Source organism: Pezoporus wallicus, unplaced genomic scaffold (assembly GCF_028554395.1).
Source record: "Pezoporus wallicus isolate ANWC-B61680 ecotype Strahan unplaced genomic scaffold, APGP_CSIRO_Pwel_v1 contig_3365, whole genome shotgun sequence".
NCBI classification, from domain to species: domain Eukaryota; kingdom Metazoa; phylum Chordata; class Aves; order Psittaciformes; family Psittacidae; genus Pezoporus; species Pezoporus wallicus.
The window spans coordinates 3,845,695-3,861,746 of record NW_026640883.1 but is presented as its reverse complement, the minus strand read 5'-3'; the positions used below and the strand labels follow the sequence as shown (position 1 = coordinate 3,861,746).

Genomic DNA, 16,052 nt, shown 5'->3' with positions numbered 1-16,052 from the left:
ACTATGCCTTACCCAGCAGGCTCATGACACACTCACTCACATGGCACAGCTGCTGCCATCACTTGTTTGTCCCCAGCTCATTCACAAATAAACAGAGGTGCATATCATAACTATGAAATATTTCCTCCTGCATGGAAAGCCTGTTTGACCCCCATCAAACTGGTCAGAAAGCCTCTGGTACTTGGACTATCAGATGCAACCCAGGAGATGCAGAGTGAGGGCAGTAACTGGGAAGCCTCAACTCATGGTGCTGGGGAATATATTTACATAACGAGTAGACAACTACTCAGAAAGGGAAAACCACAATTCTTCATTATTATGTATTTTGAGGAAAACACATTAAAATAATACACACAAAATTCTTAGCATGTGACAGGTACACCAGTCCAGAAAAGAGAACTAGTTTCATCACCGCGTTTCTCATCATGGAAAGATCAACTGATCTACAAATAACTCACATACTGCATGGGCTCCTCCTCCAGCCACAGAGGCAGGAAAATTCTCCTCAAGACAGTGTGAAATGTCATCAGGAGGGCTGGTTTCTTTTTGTTGGTGGTGGTGTGAAGGGTATGTGTGTAAGTGAAAGCAGAGGGACTAAGAAACTAGTTTGTTTTACAAAGGAGAAGCCACTGGCAAACAGCTGAATGTTGTGCCCCATCTGACTTTCCTCAAAACACATGTCCACTCTTCAGCTCTATATACTTCACCAGCATTGAAATAAGAGTACTTCTAATAAAAGTGCACCTTTAAGACTAATGGCACATATACCTGAAGCATACCTTTTTTGAAATTAAAGTATTCCCGTCTACGCTTATTCCTCTGAAATGGCGAATTCCTAGGACAGCAAGTTTGACTCTGATTTTTATGATATCAATAGCATCATTTATCTAATTGCTTACAGATGTGCACAGTTTTGGGGAGAATGATTGCTGCATTCATGATAAAATCAGGTATGGGGGGTAAAACCCTGTCTGTCCTGTTCCATGTGAAACTGGGACGCCAGCACCTTTTTGCTGGTGACTGAACTCTGTGCCTGTGATTCAGCCATTTCCAGCCATTCTTACTATTGCAGTGACAAAAATAACCATGTCATAGCTTTGTCTTCAAAGCTGAAGAATAAAGACAGATTTTATACCAGGAAGAAAAAACCCAAACAAACCACTTGTACTTTGCCAACACCATTTCTGTGTTTATTTCTTTCCCTTTCACAGGGGGCAGCCCCTCTATGCGCCCTCGTGGCCACCCTCACTTCACACTCACCAACAGCCCAGGCTCCCAGGCTCTGGCCACCAAATGAGCTCCGAGGGCAGCCAGCCTCTCCTTTTACACAATGAAGCAATGAGAGGTCAGTCAGAGCCCGTTGTTCTAACGCTCTAATAGCCTATTGTTCCCTTGCGGTGGCCTCTACGAGATAAAACGAAAGCGGCGTCTTCCGAGGGGAAGCGAATTCCCACCACTGGCCAAGGGCTCAGCGTCACGAGGAGGAGGAGGTGGGGGGGGCAGCCCAGGCTGTGACTTGCTGGGGTTGTTTTTGTCAGCAGCCACTTTGCAGGGACATCTGCTCAGTGAAGCAGCGGCGTGGCTCTCGCCTGTCGCTCCTCACAGGCCCTGCCCTATGGATCCGTGCAAAACCAGGTTTACTGCCTCTGCGTGTGGCTGTCACTATAGATACCCTCAACACAAGAGGGACATGGACCCGCTCAAACAAGCCCAGAGGAGGCCATGAAGATGATCCAAGAGCTGGAGCACCTCTGCTATGGAGACAGCCTGAGAGAGCTGGACTTGTTCAGCCAGGAGAAAGGAAGGCTCCGGAGAGACCTTAGAGCAGCCTTCCAATACCTGAAGGGACCTACAAGAACTCTGGAGAAGAACTTTTTACAGGGCATGTAGTGAGAGGACAAGGGGTAATAGGTTAGGGTTTAAACTGAAAGAGGGAAGATTTGCATTAGACATTAGGAAGAAATTCTTTACTGTGAGAGTGGTGATGTTCTGGCACAGGTTGCTCAGAGAAGCTGTGGCTGCCCCATCCTTGGCAGTGCTCAAGGCCAGGCTGGACACAGCTTGGAGCAACCTGGTCTAGTGGAAGGTGTCCCTGCCCCTGGCAGGGGGTTGGAACTGCATGAGCTTTCAGGTGACTTCCAATCCAAACCTGTCTGGGATTCTATGATATTAACATGACAGTCCCACCACTAGAATTTGGCTCCTACCTGATCAATGTTTATGCTTCCTGCATTTAATTCTAGAAGGACTGAAAACATAATGATTGCTACTCAGCTGTAGTAAGTTTCCAAGGCTTAGGGCAAAGTGACCCAACAGTGGGGCTGGAGCACCCCCAGTATCACATCCACAGGGTTACAGGGAACAGTGTTTAAGTACTGGGATGAGAGAAAGGACACAAAAGGAAGAAATTAATCCAGCAATACAGGAAATTAAAAGAGTGAGAAGTCATTAATTTTATATTTTCGCCACATCCTCTCATCCAATAAAGAAGCGTACTGAACATCATTAACATCCTGCTAATGAGCCATCCAACCGCCCAGAACACAGAAATAATGAACGTGAGCTCTGTTTCCACCAAATCTACCAGAAAGATTTGTAAGGGTCTGTTTTCCCACTGAGGCCAACACATGACTCCCATTAGCCTTAATAAAGGAGGAGTGCATTCAGCAGGAGAGAAATTTCCCAAGGTTGCATAACCGAGCTGTGGCATGCTGAAGACACAGTATAGGCTGCTAGGAGAAGTCAGCCATCTCAACATGACTGACAGGCCAAATGCTTCCATAATTTTCCCATTAATTCTTCAACTTTGGTTGTTCTTAGGATTTCCTCACTTTAGGCCAGTGGAAATACTGAGAACTTTTTTTATGCTACAGTTATGGGAAAGCAAACCGAACAGTGGGATGCTTAGCTCCTATTTATAGGCTGAAAATAATATAACTTCAGATATGCGCTTTGTCTATCTCAATGCATTGTCCCTGCACGCTATTCTTGACTCCACAGTATATAAATTCTTGCTTCTGTAACAATGCAAATTTGTTGACAGGATGATAGGTTAAAGTTTATCTTCCAGGCTGCTTCCCTTGCACCAGGCAGAAAAATCTAGTTATGTCAATTTATGTCCTTTTCAGTGCTCAGTGAGGCGAGGAAAGGGAGCTGAGTGCCAGAATGTGGGAACAATGCAGAAAACAAGTGCCAGGACTGAGTATCCAACTCCTAGGCTAAATTCTGCATGCCCTCAGAAAAACTCTGGGATTAATACTGCAGATCTCAAAACTGCACTTAAGAGAAACCTTAATTCCAGATGTTGAAAGCATGATTAACCTACTGGAAATTAGAAGAGTTTTCCTCATCTTTTCTCCCTAATTCAAGTTTGTTTATTGCAAAATACTTGGGTGTCTCACCTTTTTTGGACACCAGAAAATTGAATTCCATAGCTAGTTATGTGTTTATCATAAGAATCTGATGTAATCCAAGGCACTGGATGCTATTACAGTATAGATTAATGAGGCTGCTTGATGTATTCTGCTATAGCTTTAAAAGAGAACAGACTTGTCTATCATCTCTCACTGCAATGACTAATACAGGAGAGCGTCTAGCCTGCTACTACTCATGCACGTGATAAAAGTCCATTAGCACACATATTCACAGAAGTTGAACTACTTGGATACAATAAACTGAGATAGGGAACTACAGTGCAACAATAGCGATAACCATGTGACTGGTGCTGCACTATGTTTTAGAGCCAAGTGTTAAAATGTATCTTCCAAATTAAATCAAGATTACCTATTCATAATCAACTGAAAAAAAAAAGAGAACAAAGCCAAACCCTACCACTAAACAAAACCATACGTACTTGATTTATTTTGCTTCATAAAATTAAAACCACAAAGGCCACTGCAGCACCACAGCAGAATCAGCCCTGTGCCCGATGTGGTTGTGCTCACTTTAGGTGCCAGTATATACTGAAAACACTGAGCCCAGTTCTGCTGAGGCTGGTGCTCTCCTGGACATAAGTGGAAGAAGAATCCAATCACATTTCCTAAACCAAACCCCTGTAATATGCACAACAACTGAGGGAAACAGAGTAACTGATTTATGGATGACACAGATGCTAGCTCCACAGGAAAACCCCATTCAAGCACAGAAATGGTAACTCACCAGTCATGGCACGACACTGAAGATAAAAATCATGCAAGTCTCAAAATAGAAGACAACCAAAATACAAGACAAATTTCTGCAGCATCCATCCCCAACTGTGCTGTCAAACACACAACGGCAATAGCACAAAGCATCTTTATGACAGGAATAAAAGGCTCTTTAAATGCTCCTTTTATTTTTATTGAATGAACCCCCTCTTACACAAAGCTCACGCAACGATGCATTGGATTAGTCAACTAAGGCTTATAAATCACATGCAGAACAAGCTGAAATATTTATTAATTGCATGTAATTACTTCATGTAGCAAGTCAGGTGATTGATTAAGACACTGAACTTATTAGTATATTGAAAGTATATATAATATGAGAGTATATTAGTTGGCAGGAGGATTGAAATCTTTTCCATGTTTCACCATAACTGACTGAATACTTCCTTGTTCCAAGTCGCTGTCAAAACCCGAAGGGAATTAAGAACCAAAGCTACAGACTCCTCCCAGCTACAGCATTAGCATTTTGTGTGCTTGACTCTTCCCACAGAATTAGTCATCTTTACTAACAGAGTTCCTCCCTCTGAGGAAGCACATTGCACCATACCTCCCAATTGTTTAAGAAGTACATGTATATAAAGACCACAGTTGAAAAAGATATCATCAGATGTGGCGAGTCCAGAGAAATCTTGTCCTGAATTTTTTTCAAGTTTATTCATGAGAAAGGGTGGAGAAAGAAACCACAGCTGAGAGATTCCTGAGAGATTCACAAACACAAACTCATTTATAGGTTTGCAAAGCAAATCACGCCACCAACTTGTCACGTAACCCCACAGGGATCAGGATCTTCAATGTTGGATGAAATTAAATTGCCCAGCTACTGTACAAGTTCTTAAAAACTGGTTGGGTTTTTGCCCCTTTCAATCTCTCAGTCAGACAGACACTAGACTGAAGTGAATCAGGAAATAACATGAAGCCAGAGAAGAAAGCAAAGAGTTTCTAAACTTTAACAACTTGCACTACAGGGCAGTTCAGAGCACTGTTTTCATCCATTGTTTGGTGCCTTGAAATGGACAGTTGGTTACTGGCCATAGAAACAACTACAGCTCCATCATTTCTTAAGTATTTACTAATAATATACCACAGTACAAACACCAGAACTGTATTCCTGATGGTCAGACCTTTCTGTCAAAACACAAATTGACAGAGAGCTTCTGGTAAAAAAGACTCCAGAATGCTTTTACACTTTGGATCTAAAGAACAGATCTGCTTTTTTTTCCTCTCAAAATACCACCCACTCTCCCCAAAAAATAACTAATCTGATGCTGCACAGGAATTTTAATTGTTTCCATGATTGTTACCTGCCAAAAAATACTTAGTGGGACAGGCTGCCCATGATGTATGTATATTTAAATATCAGCGTACATATATATATACTCACCTACACACATACGTATAACATACGACTTATGTAATAGTTAACTTCTGTGTAACTATAAAAACAAGAAGCCTTTCAAAGAGGCAGCCTGTATTCTTTGAAGTAACAGCCACAGTCTGAACATATTGACTCTCCAGCTCAGATTTACAATCAAGTTACTACAGCTGAACTTCCGGAGTGCCATGCGAGCCAGGCTTGGTTTGGTGTCTCCCTATGTGCTATTAGCTATGACACACATGAAGGCACAGCAGAAATCCCTTGGGTAAAAGGCTAAAACACTAGGATGCACTTCCCTGTTTTTGCTGCAAGTACAAGCACACAGATGTTAAGAGTTTGGCTGCTATGGATGCTGTGACTGCAAGCCTGGCTCCTTCCACAAGTTGTGTAATGTTAATTTTTCTATTATTGGTTAAAAAATTATTTGATTTTTAAGATCTTGGTCTGTCAGCCCTTCCTCACTCTGTGCAGTATTTCTTACCACAAATAATGGCCGTGGTTTCAGTGGGACCTTTGAAATACTCATCTTGTGGTAGAAGTAATTGCACAACACAAGCTGGTAGGGACATTTTCAGCATATTTGTACAACTTCATTTATTTAGTTATTAGGACCAGGTCTTAAAACAACAAAAACTTTCTCTAGCATTTATTTCAATAAGCAATCCATTCTAGGTATCAGGGTATTTATAAGTTTACAGTGTGCAATTATGGTGTATCCCTAGGAGAGCTGTAGTTTTTATGGCGAAAGAGCTTAGAGATGCTCCCCTGAGTAAACTGCATGGCAGAGTAAGCCTGCTAAGTAGGGGATGCCTAACAATTCCATAGAACAGAAGTGTTTTTAGAACAGCTTAATAAACACGAGGAAAAATATCTGTGGAGTTTAAAGGGTGGAAGCTAACAAAATATTATCTTCAACAATAGGTACTACGCATTTTTCCACTGATTTTACAACTAAACCCAGCATTCTGCAGCTTCTGACACCACTAGTGCTCAGAATCTACTTTTGACAGCACTTTTTGATTTGTGATGGGTGGTTTGTTTTGCATTGTTAGGGGCTGGGTGAAGCCTGGAGGCAGACATGCAGCCCTGTTGATAACATGTGTATTTTCCAACCTCGTGATAAATTTCCCATAACTGCTGGCCAGGAACATGACTTTCAGCAACTTGACTGTTTCACATTTGGCTAAAGCAGCATCAGGCTATTTGATATAATAGCTCCAAACCTATAGATGGAAGCCAACTATTTTCAGAACGGATTACTTCCAGTGCTCCACGTTGACTCCTATTTTCAGAAAACACTGAATGTTGCTTTCAGAAAGACAAAACTCCGCAGTAGACTTTTAAGCTGGAAGTCCAAAATCAGAAATTACTTCTGGAAGGTGCAGTTGGATTTGAATATCCATGTCAACAGTGCTGGCTGTCACAGCTAAGGAGAGGCGGTATTTTATACACAAATCCTAATAAGCTCATGTACTTCAGTACTTTTGCATTGCTACTGCTGAGATAGTCTGTGCTGTTTTCAAAGGCTTTCACAGCTGCAAAGGAAATGACAAAAGAAGAAAAACACAGCCAGTGTATATCAGCAATTAATTCCATCCACAACTGCCCAGCTGTTTGCACACAGAGGAACCGGCCTGTTTCCTCTCCGAGCTTTTGCCACTGAAAGCTGATACAGCGCTTTCAGAGCCGTGGGCTGTTGGTAACGCGTTAGGAATGCGCGCGGGATCGCACAGAGCTGAAGAAGAAGAAATGAAATCCAGACCAGAGCGCTGCCTATCTGCGTTAGGAGGGTAAAGTTATCTGGGGGAGAGGGCGGCAGGAGTAGGTGATAGGGAGCTGCCAGCAAAGCCAGGTTCAGCATGCAGGACACACAACATGTTTACTTACCCACACAGGGGCAAGGTGGGAGAGTCTCAGAAACTCAAGTGTCGATACCATGTCTGCCAAGACATCTCTGTCGGCTGATGCCAAACATGTAAACTTAGGGCACTTCATGAAAGCCGTTACTTTTATTTGGGATTAGTGCTTTTACAGTAAAGTTGCTAGAGACTTGGCTCCATCCACATCAAAGTAAGGCTTATTCATAAGTTGTTACTACTTAATTGGCGAGTAATCTTGCCACCCTGAAGCTCCAGAACGTAAGGAAGAATTCAGACTTTCCTATGAATAAAATCCCCTCATGCCAACCTTCGGTTTCCAGGAAAGGCATAGAATATATAAATCAAGGGCGTTGATGAGAAAATGAACATGAGCCAGCAGTGTGCGCTCACAGCTCAGAAAGCCAGCTGTATCCTGGGCTGCATCAAAAGAAGCGAGATCAGCAGGTCAAGGGAGGTGATCCTGCCCCTCTACCCTGCTCTTGTGAGACCTCACTTGGAGTACTATGTACAGTTCTGGTGTCCTCAACATAAAAAGGACATGGAACTGCTGCAACAAGTCCAGAGGAGGGCCATGATGATCAGGGGACTGGAGCACCTCCTGTGTGAAGACAGGCTGAGAAAGTTGGGGCTGTTCAGCCTGGAGAAGAGAAGGCTGCGTGGAGACCTCATAGCAGCCTTCCAGTATCTGAAAGGGGGCTATAAGGGTGCTGGGGAGGGACTCTTCATTAGGGACTATAGTGATAGGACAAGGGGTAATGGGTTAAAACTTAAGCAGGGGAAGTTCAGGTTAGATATAAGGCAGAAGTTCTTTACTGTAAGGGTGGTGAGGCACTGGAATGGGTTGCCCAAGGAAGTTGTGAATGCTCCATCCCTGGCGGTGTTCAAGGCTATGTTGGACAGAGCCTTGGGTGACATGGTTTAGTGTGAGGTGTCCCTGCCCATGGCAGGGGGGGTTGGAACTTGATGATCTTAAGGTCCTTTCCAACCCTAACTATTCTATGATTCTATGTAATCAAGAACATCTAGAAACCCTGTCCCTCTGAGTGCCTGGAAATTTCATCCAATTCTGGAATAAACCGATGAAGCTACATGCACAGCTCACCTTTTCCATCTAACCCCTAAAAAAACCACCCCAAAACAACATGTATTTTTTCCTCCCTTAAGCCAAGCCTGCCCCATTTAAAAATTCCAAGTTATCCATATGGATTCCTTTTCTCTGGGTAAAGCCACACACAGCAAGACTCTTCTAATATATATTACTGGCATTTCTTTCTTCAGCTCCACCACCAGTTAAAAACAGCTCCTTTGATCTTTAGTAATAGCAGGTCACTTTTGATTTGCAGGACCACTCATTGAGGGGCAACAGCTCAAAGTGCACAGGTATTCAGGAAAATAACACTAATAAAAAAATATTTGCACTTGACCATTTTCAAGACCAGTACCTAAGGTAAAAAGTAACTATTAAGGGGCTATTCCCTTTACAAAAGCCATGCTGAAGTACCCATCTTATGTATTTTGCTGAATAAACAGGGTCTGCTAAAACCACAGGGTTGTGTCCAGTGTGTGAAAGAAAAACACTCTGCAGAAGTAAGACTCTGATATTGCGTCCCTCCAGTAATGAAACAAATGTGAGACCAATACTGTTTTAGCAAAGACTGGTGAAATATTTAAACATTACCTTTTAAAATGTAGATCTCAAGTTCAGACCTATGCTTTTGGAAGGTTGGCATCATCTCTACACCTACGCAAGCATGTGGTGTTGTCACGCAAAACCAGGGGACTTCCAGTAAATCAGTTTCCCAAGGAAAGTAAATACAAACCCCTGAGGCTACCTGAAAAGTATGAATTTGTGCAAGTGGTTTAAAATACCTTCTCTTTTTACTCCCTAGGAACCAAGGACTCAATAATAGGTAAACAGAAGCAGCATAACTTTTTTAAATCAGAAGTATAGCACATTTTAGGCAGCAAGTAATCTTGCTGTATTGTTGCACTGCTGCCTGAAAGCAAGAACAGCACTCATCATTCTTCCTGTAATTTCACTTGCAGCTACTCCACAGAGGGCAAATCCATTGGGGGGGGGTGATTTCTTACTTTCTCACATATTAGAAACATACACAGAAAGTTCCTGTATATGAACAATTCAGTTTTACATTGCGGGAGAAGTCATGGGGGGAAGGAGGTGGAAGCAAGGGCACACAGGAATAGTTTCTCTGAACAACGTCAAGACCTCCAAGGCACACAGGTCAGCTCTCCAGGGCTTAGTTCATTTCACATTAATGCTGCGATACTACTACTACTATTACTTATATATTGGTAAATATATTACTCATCCTAAATATTGGGCCATATGAGGCAAAACTATACTTCAGCAGCAAAACAGAAGTTTTTAATCTAAAAATCACAGAGGAATTAAAGGCTTTATTAGACCTACAGCAAAATCTAAGATATTTCAGCAAACTAAGGGATGGCGACAGTAAGCTGTAGCTTAGAAATGACTCTCACTGTAACTTACTTCTTATAATGGCTATTAAAAGAATAGTTATCGATTTAAGAATTGTTTCTCAGGCTCAGTTTTCAGCAATATTTTACTAAAAGGCCATGAAAATACTGATGATGTTCAAAGTGCCAAGAGAATAAATTTCACTGCATCAGTAACTACAAACAGAAGTCCTTCAAGTGAACCGCGCACGTGTATGCTTGTCAACTAAACACAACTGTTTGCTGAACAGTCTTTTCTCTTTTTACTTCTCCAGAGCAAAATTCTTTCTTGTGCAGCAAATCTCTCCACAATCTATGCGTTGCTTAAAAGCAGGGAAGGTCTGGTATTTATTTCTAGGACACAATCTGTCTGCTTTTAAGGATTTACCATTTAGATTTAGGCATGAGGCTTCAAGCTGGAGATTCAAGTGACTCAGACTAAAACTCAGATGCAGAAAGTGCACGAAGCCTGTGTACCACTTACATCCCAAAATAGACTAACAGGCGAGTAGTAGTGAGGTTTTAAGTGGTGCCTAGCTCTCAGAGTTGCTACACAGCAAAGAATTTTACACTAAAATAATGCAAAAGGGGTTCATAAAACCTCTAGTTTCTGCATTCAGTCATAACATGAGGAAGTTTCGCTTACACTGAAAAAGTACTAGCGAACAAACAGGCAATACTTATCACATACCTTGGAATACTGACTGATACATGGAAGGAGTGTGATAGTGCCTAGAAATATTAACATTACATAATGTTTACGGATAAATAGTGCCCATCTGAACTTGCAAGAGGAGTTAATTCTTTACTGTTAAATAATCTGTGAGTCACTTGGGATGATTTAAGTTTTTCTCTCTCCAGAATTTGAATCAGGAGCAAAGTTGCTCAATGTCTAAAAGTTCACAGTCTGAAAAGAAAATTCCTAAGTCCTAAAGTAATGGGTTTCATTTATCATTCATACTGTGTATGAACTACTGAAACTTAACATCTTCATGATCAACATTGGTGTTTGTGAAATCATTAGGTCCTAGAGTGTGATTCTTTTTGCTTAACTTCAACTATTTCCATTCGGATTGTCTAATTGAAGTTTCTCTAGGATGAAGCAAATAATTTTCTAGACTCCACTGACTGCAGTGAAGACTTGCAGCAATTACAACAGAGGCACATAATTCACAAGCAGACATCCATATTGCAGACATCTCAAGTTATGCAAGACACATGCTGCTCGAAATCACTAGCAAGCTACATGCAAGACTGAGGAAACACACAAGAAGAGATAACTTTGCTATTTTAGATACCAAGAAGGGGGAAAAAATGGCAAACGATGGATTTAAAAGCAAAAGCCTACTCATCAGAATCTTGCAATTCACACAGCATGACAGGTAGTACATTTTTCTAAGCATCTCTATAACTTCAGAGGCAAAAGGGTCTTTTACACTGCTCCAGTCAACAAGCCATATCACATACTGATATTCTGCACTGCAATATAACACAGTATAAAACGAGTACTTAGGAGTACCAAGCAAATACCAAGATCTGGCAGCAGCAGTGTGAGTGTAGACTAAAATATGCTGTGAGAATATGTCAGCAGGCACAAACAAGCTTTCAGAATACCAAGTGCAGGAGCTGCTAACATAACAAGCGTTAAGTGAAAATACATGTCCAATCCCTTAAAAAACATAAAGCCCCTCAACATGCAGGGAATAGAGCAGGAGGAAATATGAAGGGAGGAATGAGGGAAACATAGGAGATTTGAATTTTATTTAGTTTGTGATCAAAATACAAATTCACTTAACTAGGAAAATACATGTCCATGGAGACTACTATAAAGCAAACAAATTTAAGAGAAATGGTGTTTAACAAGTCCCATAAAAAAGATCAAAAGCAATGATATTTCCCCTCCCTCTCCCAGTAAATGCTCAAAGCTACTGTACAAAGACAGTCTTCTGCCTTTTATTATTGCCATCATGAAAGAATTTGAGCCAAAAATGGGCAAACGCATTACACAACTCAAACTTCTGGACATGAACATGGTACTAAGCCTGTACTATTCAATGTTGGTATGACAGGCAAATAAGAAAAGTCCTCCTTCACACTAGAAATCCTTAGCCAGTTCATATTGAAAGCTGAGTTAAAGCTTCAACCACCCCCCATACCCATCAGCCAGGTACAGACCCCTTGTTATACTCACTGTAACATGGAGTTCACTGCAGTGGAATGTATTGAATGCACTCCACTGAAACGTGTTTGGTAAACGCTAATTTAAGCTCACCTCCTTGTACGACAGCTAGATGATCTGGGGTGGAATCAGCATGATTCATGGCCAACACACAGCATTGTAAGTTATGGTGAAGACGATTTCTGAATACTTTTCCAAGTCACACAAGCGTATCAGTACCCACCTACAAACAGATGCTTTCTTCCATATGACACAATGTGTGCAAAACAACAATGGTGCAAACTTGGTGTTCTATGCTCGAAAAAGAATAGCATGAATTTATCTACAGCCTACCTCCCCAAAGCCAGATTCGGCCAAAGAAAATGTTTCCACGGCTGTAACCCGAGCTTTTTGGTAAGCTTTCCTCATATTTTATAGTTCTTGGTTATAAAATTAGTACACAGCTGACAGATGCAGAAGAAGTTTTGGCTGTTCTAGTAAATCTGTTTCACTTTAAAGCTATTTCACAGTCATTAAGGTATTAAATTTTTTTCACACAGATCGGTATTAAGGGTTCCCCCCCCCCCCAGTTATTTATTTTCAAGAATCCACAGGTCATCAGCAACTTTAAACACAACTGGTGAAATGGAAGTTCTTCCTGTTTAGGATGATAAATAAGTGAAAACCAAACAATCCTCACAGCACACAGCTTTACTGCTTTGTGCAACTGTTTACTCCTTCAAGGGAGATGTCATTGAAACAAGCATTATCAAACAGCTCTTTCTTTTAATTAGGTATTTTTCTCTTTTGTAGCAAAAGTGAAGTTCATAAAATGCCCATTTCCTCATTCAGGTCATGAATTCATACACTTATGATGAACTAGTAGGAAAGAAACTGATGTTTTATTCCAATGCAAACTTTTTACACTGAAGAAACTTAAACCATATTTGGCCTGCAATGCGGCTAGACACCTTGAAGAGGTTGTACCCATGGAATAACTTGCATGAAGCCACTATCAGGCAAAAAAAAACCCAACCTTTTTTTCCTCAGTCCTTGTATCTGATGCCAGGATAACACTACTTTATTTATTTTGTATTCTCTTATCAGGAAGTGTGTGTTACCAGCAGTGTAAAAGTCACACACATCCAGTCTGATTTGTGCCAATTGCACATGAAGACGGGGGAAAATTCAGACTTGGCAGAATCCATAGCAGTCTACTTACTGACCAGGCCACATACACCACAAAGTAAACCTCATTTGCATCTTGTGGTCAGAACTTGACCAGAACTGAACAAACATTCACGTGTAAATTAATATACATTGTGAGTCACAGATTTTGACTCTATACAGGTTATTTAGTATACTTGATGCAATGGGGTTAATGTCAGTCCACTAGTTTTTATGATCCAATTATATATTGACATCCAGTTATCCTATGCATTGTGCTATAGCATGCTGTTTCTAGGTTATAACTTTGTGGAAAATATACTTACCTATATGATTACAGAACAAATGATTGTGTTTTTTGCATCTGACACCCGTTAACTCCATGTCCCACCATAAGGCTAAAGCCCATCTATCTGAAATGCACATGTGCACCTTCCCCCAACCCATGAGATAAATGCTGTGTTTACCAATTCCAAGGTCTTTGTTCCTACTGAAACATATCAACTTGCCTGTACAGACCTGCTGCTCTGTGGTACCCTGACTATTTCTGGAATGCTTTTAATATATTAAAATTGTGTTTGCCTATTTTCCTGCCTCGGATCCTGCCGCAGTTTGAAGTAACAGATCCCAGATCAGTGCTGTCGCATGCAGTTACCTCAAGATCTTTTGGGCAAACGTTATCTACTCCTGGCAGTTTGCTGCTCTCTTTTAGGTTTAAATATCTTTTCCACCAACATTTCAATTTCAGACCAATGCTCAAAATAGCACCTATGAAACAAGGCTCCTGCATTAAAATCTCTCAGGAAAGTCAACTTGGATACGAATGATTGAGCTTTCATTCTGCACCTTATCTTTGCCGAGCACTTCTTTTACACTTCAGTCATCTATCAGCTCCCCAGCCTGTCTGGAAAAATGTCCATTTCTGATGTACTTGAAATGATTCAATTCAAATGACTTATTGTAGGCTCCCATATATTTAGCAAATTGTTTCTCAGAATATCTTTTAGCGAGACTTCTTATACTTTAAAATTTAATTTGTGAGACTTTTTTTTCTCCTCCTTTCTATTTTCTTTGGAGATAGCTTCAACTTTTGAAAGATGCCTCCTTGTTTCTAAGGGATCCCTTAACTCTGTTAGAAAACCCTCTTACCCTCTTAAAAAGTATCAACAACCACAACAAAAAGTTGGATGCCTTTGATAGATGTTATATGTTTTATCCAACTTCTAATTCACAGTCTTTAAAAGCTGCTTTACCACCTGCAAGCTTCAACTCCCCTATAACAAGTATTCTCACTTTTATGACTATAGCAAAGGCAGAAGGCTGGCATGGGAACTGCACCATTCAGTTCCCTGGCTCAGATGCCACCAGTGAACTTTCAGTTCAACCATACAATCATACTGACTGAGAGCCAGGTAAAGAACCATTTTTGCCATCCTGGACCCCATAGGCCACCATACTGAAAGTGACACTGAAGTGACTGCCTTCTACATGCTTAAGAAGGGCATCAACAGGCTTCCTCCTTTGAAAACACTCATGAAACCAACTCCTGTATCTTCATGGTGGCAGGTTACTGTTCCAAACACCAAGGCAATTTATTCAATGTATAACAACCAGGACTGGAACTCTTCTGAGTTACAGTTATGTTTCATAATACCATGTGTTTCATAATTCCTCATTTTTAAAGTGCACTTGTTCAAAGACTGCAAACGGAAAGCAAACAAGGGGGGTTGGTTTGTTGTTAGACTGTAATATCTGGGGAGCTTGACTGCTTTAGCTTTTTAGAAGAATAAACTCAATCTGAAGTCACAGCCTGCGTCAAATATAATTGTAAGGATGGCACGAGACCATTTAAAGACTGCTAGCTGAGAATAAATGCATTTGGTTCAGCAACCATCTCTCACTGATCTGTGTAGCTACACTATTGTTAACACAGAAACATGGATAAATTGAACTTAAAATTAGGAGAACCAGTTACAGGTTACTCTAATTACTTGTATAGACAAGCTTCAAACCGAACTGTTTCACATGAAGCTCCACGTATCTCTACATTAAGATGTAGAAACCGGGCAACAGCAGCAACTGCTGCCCACTGAAAACAGATCCTGAATGCAGAGCATGAACAAGTCCCTCGCACTTACACTATGTCAGAGATTGTTCTACCCGCAACTCCTTGCAACCCAAACTCTCCTCAGCCTAAAGAGAACACAAAACAAATCACGTTTCCTAGCACTCCACACTGATAACCAGCAGACTGTGGTGTTACAAAGTCTCAGTTAACAGCATAAGCCCTTTAGAAGGAACAGAATTAAGAGAGCATCAGCTGTAAATAACTCGACTTGCATTGTTTCCACCTGCCATGGCAAGGTGCACAGCTAAGCCAAAGCTTAAAACTAGTTCCACATTTAACAGATTCTTTTCTGTGAAGAGTCACTGGTTATTAGCACACAGAAACCCTTCATGTTACTAGAACTGAGCTGTTTGGAAGTAAATCCAGCCTCAGCAAAGGGGAAACAAAAAGCTGTGTGTTTATTAAACTGGCTTTCTAAGTATCAGCATTTGCTAAGGAGGTACCATTACTGAATACACTTCAATGACTGAACAGGGGCAAAAAAACCCTAAAAGCACAGCCTGTTGTTGAAATTATTAAGTCAGTATTGAGTGGAAGAGAGTTTTAAGGCTTGTAACTACTTTGGAAAAAGTAAAACTTTCAAACATTTATTCTCATTCACTGCACTCAGTTTATGAATAAAGCCAAGCCAGACTAAGCTGGATAAAAACCCAACAATCTC

The 16,052-nt window shown here is 41.0% G+C and overlaps 1 protein-coding gene across 4 annotated transcripts in view; it reads right to left on the bottom strand.

Moving 5' to 3' along the window:
* Positions 1-16,052, bottom strand: part of ADD3 (adducin 3) — a 100,996-nt gene that overhangs the window by 43,869 nt on the left and 41,075 nt on the right. The window contains exon 1 of one of the 4 annotated variants that reach the window (XM_057420916.1): positions 4,159-4,177. The exons of the other annotated variants lie outside the window; for them this stretch is intronic. The gene's annotated coding sequence lies outside the window, so the exon portion shown is untranslated. Of the gene's footprint in view, positions 1-4,158; positions 4,178-16,052 lie in introns of those variants that run through there. 4 annotated transcript variants of the gene reach the window in all.